The sequence below is a fragment of the Mus pahari genome, chromosome 3 (genome assembly GCF_900095145.1).
Source record: "Mus pahari chromosome 3, PAHARI_EIJ_v1.1, whole genome shotgun sequence".
NCBI lineage: Eukaryota > Metazoa > Chordata > Mammalia > Rodentia > Muridae > Mus > Mus pahari.
This window is the reverse complement of record NC_034592.1, coordinates 61,340,523-61,345,940: the sequence shown is the minus strand read 5'-3', so window position 1 is coordinate 61,345,940 and position 5,418 is coordinate 61,340,523. Positions and strand designations below refer to the sequence as shown.

Here is a 5,418-nt window from a genome sequence, read left to right as displayed (position 1 = left end):
CTCCTTCTCCTTCTCCTTCTCCTTCTTCTTCTTCTTCTTCTTCTTCTTCTTCTTCTTCTTCTTCTTCTTCTTCTTCTTCTTCTTCTTCCTTCTCCCTCCTCATCCTTCTCATATCCTAAAGCACCAAAGAAAGCTTTTCAAAACAGGTCTGTTTTTTTTTCTTTTCTCTTTTTCCTTAAGTAGAAAAGAAACCAACTGTTTGTACCTGCCTCTTGCTCCTCTGGCAGGAGCTGTTAATGCCCATTGCTGGCTGAAGCCATGCTGGTACAGACAGCTCCTATGTTCCACGGAAAAGTTTCACATCCACTCTCTGTGGGCTCCAGCTGAATTCCAGAACTCATCCTATGCAGGGCTGGAGTACATGGATGGTATAGACTCCTGCAGAATTAAAAGGAGAGGTGAGACCTGAGCTTGCCCGATGCTCCAGAGTCCTAATAAAGCCCTGTTGTGAGCGTGACTAAGAGGAGCCAGAAGCCAGAGGAAGCTCAGAGGGAAGAACCATGATGAAGCATCTGGACCATCCAGCTTGCAGTTAAAAGGCCTTCCCCAAAGCCATGCAAACTGGATAAAGACTGCAGTCAGTTGCTCTGCCTCAACCATCTCTTCCCTAACTCACCTTGACACAAATAGGAATCTTGTCCCAGTCAAAGGTGGTCTTTCCTTCTCTTTCTCCCAGGACCCTTTGCTTGATGTAAATCACAGGCTTGGCCTCTGTAGTTGGGCACCATGAAATATGTTATGCAAAGAAAGGGCACTTGGAGTTTTTTTGTTGTTGTGATTTTATTTCAGTGAAATTAAATCTTGGTTTTAGTAGGTGCTTTCCACGTTGGATTGTTTACCGCTTTGTTTTGTTACTGTTTGTATCATGGATCATGTATATCAGGTTTGTATCATGTATCAGGTGATTGGAGGAAGGCCGCAGTGTCTGAGAAACCTAAGGGAGAGAGGCGACACATATAGTTGGCAGTCTCTCTGGAGGAGGGGTGCCTGGCAGGTCCCTGTGTCACCTGGTGCACTGGACACTGACATGACCACGTACAATTCCCAGGCTTGGTATAACATCACAGACTTCTGCCACAGTTTCTTGCCTAAACCCGGCAGGAGACACTTCGTAGGCAGCTTTGGACGTGTGACACTGTTCTCAAGCAAAGACAGTTGCTCCCGGGTGTTGGCTTCTTTTCATTAAGGTAGAAAAATTTCTTTTTGTCCTATCTAATTAATTTCCTGGCAGTTGAAAGAGTACAATTAAAAAGGAGGATGTTTCAAGGTGCTTATCTTTTTGAATTTCCTCTTGGGAATAGTATCCCATTAAAAGCTCGACTGAAAGTTTGGTAAGGTTAGGTGGGAAGTCCCGGTCGGTCTCTCATCTCTCTCTTCTCTTTTCTTGCCCTCTCTGTCCCTTCCTCCTCTCTTCCCTTTTCTTCTTTTTTTTTCTTTCATCTATCCTCTTCATTATCCCATTTTTCCTTTTTCTCCTTCTTTTAATTCATCTTTAATAAATACCGATGCGTTTCCTAGTGAGGTTCTACAGTGAAACACGTTCAGGGTTGCAGATGTCTTCCCTTACCAATGGAAGGAAATGAAACTTCCGGTGTTGCCGGGTGGGTAGCTCAAACATCACCCCTCCTAAACCTGCAGAAACAAACGGATTAGGGGAATCAGAGATACTCCTCAATTTTAAAATTAACAATTTAAAAAATTTAAAACAATAAGAATATATTATTATAAAACGCGTTACATTTGAAAAATGAGATACACTTGTAATTATTGAGATAGCCGCTGGATGGCACTGTTGCATACATCTGGTAGGAAAACCTTTCCACTTAGTCCAACATTGGGTTTTGAAGATTTTTAGGGGTAACCTTTTGACTGGACAGATGCCGTCAGACTTATAGACTGTCTTCCCTTTTGTTGAAGCTGGTCCAAATCTCAAATGTCCCACTCCACTGAGAATTCTCATCTTTCCAGATGAGGATCCTCAAACAATTCACTATATTTAAAAGGAGTTATCCTTTTATGATGGTTTCAAACATTATATATTGATTATAATGAGCACGCTCTAAATTCCAAGTGGAGTAAGGCAAAAATGAAGCTATAAACGCCCTGAATTTATAAGGTTCCCTCCCCGACCCCCAAATAGCTTCCAACAGTTTCCTATCTGTCTGCTCATCTGATTCCCAGCAGCCGTTGGGAGCTACATGCTTGACTTCTTAACGGAGTCAAACTCGAGGTGTGATATAAAGGCAATGAAGTCATAGTTTGTTCTGGCTTTCCCCGGAGCAAAGCAAACTAAATGTATGCTTCAGGCAGCTTCCAGTTTGCAAAAATCACTTGTTGAAATTTTGCTAGTTTTTGAGTTTAATTTTATTTTTTATTTTTATTTTTTTACTTTTAACATTCTGTACTCCATGGATATTTTGGGTCTTAAAATTTTATTTGAAAAATATAGGTCATTTTGTGCAGCTGACGTTATACAGAAATTGGACCTGGAGAGTGTTCAAATGCTGGAGGAGAGGGGGGGAGAGACCTTGCCCAGCTGAAGCAGTGAAAAGAAATGGATTAACAGATGGAACAACAGTCAACCTTCCAAATGACCGTGAGCTTCAACTAGTTGACTCCAACTTTGAGCTTGTTTTCTTTAACTTCCTCTTGTGCCTCTGGCCTGGGGAAGCCAGAGGGCTTGGGGGACTACTGGCCTAGATTTTTAGCGTGTGTGGGGGATGGAACTCTATGTTCTAGTGAATTATCAGGGAGCCATGCTGCCTGCCATCTACGGGATGCTTTGATCCAAAATTTCAGTCATTGTTTCCACATTTAGGGGCTGGAATGAACATCAAAGGAGTGGGTGTACGGAATTTACTGAATGCCAGGGAAGTACAATAACATACAGAGGACATAAGCAAATCCCAGCGGCAAAATTTGCTGCCAATTCTTGTGCATAATAGAGGCCCTAAAGTGACAGTCTATCTTTGACAAATACATAATGATATCAACGCCAAGGGAAGGAACTTGCATGCTGAAAGGTGAATAGAAGAGTCAGGAACAATTCAGTGGACTTACACACTTCCTCCCTGTGTTTTCTCACAACAAGGAAAGCAGATGTCACAAGTGTATTAGGTAATCGGTGGATGGGGCTGCAGGCATGCCAGCAGGTCTGGACCAACCTGGCTCTTTCAAGACCTTTCTCTGAAGATGAGAATAAAATATGATTATAAGTTATTCATCTTCGGGAGGGAAAATAATAAGGAATAAGTAGAGTGAGAATCTCTCTCTTGCTCTGTCTTGGGTAGTTCCAGATTTTAAGGCCCATATGTTGTTTGCTATAACTTCTTCGCCTCCCAGGGCCAATGCATTCCAAACACTCCAGCTAGTCACTGCTCTGAGGAGTCTCAGAAGCCAAGGCTCATTTGTATCCAGAGTCTTTGTTCAAATTTGGATGGATTTTGCTTAATTTCTATGCACATAAAGTAAAATGCACAGAACTGAAACCAGGCCGTTGTGTGATCATCTAAAAACCTACTTTTCAAGCTCCTTTAAGTTTTAGTTTTGATATAAAAACAATAAAATGACCATAAAAAAGTTTTCAGAAGCGTTGATATTATGAGCAGTCACTAACCAAGGCTGTTCCCAGAATGACTGAACAAGTTTGGATGGAACTCTTGAGATGTTAACGGCCCTGCATTTCCATCTCTAAATATTCCATCTAGAAGGTGATTCGATGAGGAGCCTATAGAATATGATTCACTCCTCCAGGGCCCCAGAAGCTATGTGACTATGGATTTTACTGTTGTCACCAGAGTTGCCATGGGAAGGCAAAGGCTGCTTCTTGCCCTCAGTTTGAAAAACTTAGAAAATGCAGACAAATATAAAGATGACGTCTGTAAGCTACTTCAAAAACATTTAGACTGGGTATGGAGGTTTTTGAGGAGGGAGTTCCAAGTATGCAATCAACAGTGTCTATATATTGTGTGCTTACACAAGTGGTGAATCCAACAGAAGCAATGGCAAGGTGTGTGTGTGTGTGTGTGTGTGTGTGTGTGTGTGTGTGTGTGTGTGCATGTGTGTGCATGTCCTTGTATGTGTATGTGTGTGTAGAACTCTACTTGGTTGGGTAAAAATTGTGCCAGCCTGCTTAAAAAAAAAAAAAAAGCCAGCATTTCTGTCTTTGACTTTAAACAAACAGGGCAGATTTTTATAGATGGAAATCACATGCAGCATAGCCCTCCTAGGTCTTCTGTACTTCTTACAGTTCTTCTAAAGACTTGCCTAACATAGTAAATGGGGGTCCTGGAAGGGTCCTGCTGTCTATTGTGCATGTTAAGTAAATGCAATAATTCTCATCATTTCAGACTCCATAATGAAGTGGCCCAACGCTTGGCAACATTAGAAAGTGGACAAGCAGGCATTCAACTGGATGAACCAGGGCTTTCTGGCATTAAAAGTGTAATATTTATGAGCTAATTTAATCACAGAAGAAAATATTGAGTAGGTGACTGAGTAAAATGATGACTGTGTATTATGTTTTCGCCATGCAGCTGGATAAACACATTCAGTGACAGACCTTGGCAAAGACTGCAAAGATGTTCTCAACAATGCTGTGAATAAATATTAGGTGCTGTCTAAAATTCACCGCACTTGGGGGCTTGAGCAAAGCCAGGTGAGTTTGAGCTGGAAAATGTGGATGAAGCTATGTGTGCTCATGTGATCATGTAAACACTGGAGCCTTTTTGCTGCCTGGGAAATTGCTGCTCTAGCATTCATTTTCATCTACGTCCCCAAGAGAATTTCCCACTCAATATCTTTGTCTGAATGTTGAGGGGGTGCTTTTGATCATAGGACCCAGGTTTCTGAAAGTCCAACTGAAGCATTCCCAATCACACAGACCTGGGGAGAGAAGAAATGCTTTGCCTAGACATCAGAGACCTGACAAAGAAGATTGCATTTTGCTCTGACCTAATCTAAAACAGTAAAAATTTAAGTTCTGCTAGCCTGCCTCTGAATTTCTTTAAATTACATCGTTTCTGGTTTCTAAAACAACCATAAGGATATTTGAGAAGAAAGAATGAGCAGTGTTAACAGTCCTGAAGGATTTGTATCCAAGACAAAAAGAAATCCTTGCACAAGAGAGTCTCAGAAATTCAACAAAATGGATCTTGGTGGATTCTTTCACTCTTTTTCTGGGTTGTTATTCTACTAATAAAACAAACATTTTAAGGTCTTCGTTCTCATTGCTGGAGCATGTAAAATGTCTTTAGACCAAGAGGAGGAGGAAGAAAAGGCAGAAGAATAAGAACAAATCTACCTGAGTCTAGGAAGATGGCTCTATGGGTAACAGACATTGGAATCTTAGCACCCACCTAAAAAAGTCTAGGCACAGCAGCACGAGTACGCATGTAATCTTAGTGATGGGGAAATGAA

The 5,418-nt window shown here is 41.4% G+C and overlaps 1 long non-coding RNA gene across 1 annotated transcript in view; it reads left to right on the top strand.

Moving 5' to 3' along the window:
- LOC115063642 overlaps nucleotides 1-4,584 on the top strand; it is a 29,176-nt gene extending 24,592 nt beyond the window's left edge. The window contains exons 2-3 of the long non-coding RNA XR_003843527.1: nucleotides 2,450-2,596; nucleotides 4,350-4,584. This is a non-coding gene — a long non-coding RNA (uncharacterized LOC115063642). The remainder of the gene's footprint in view (nucleotides 1-2,449; nucleotides 2,597-4,349) is intronic.
- The last annotated feature ends 834 nt before the right edge of the window (nucleotides 4,585-5,418 follow it).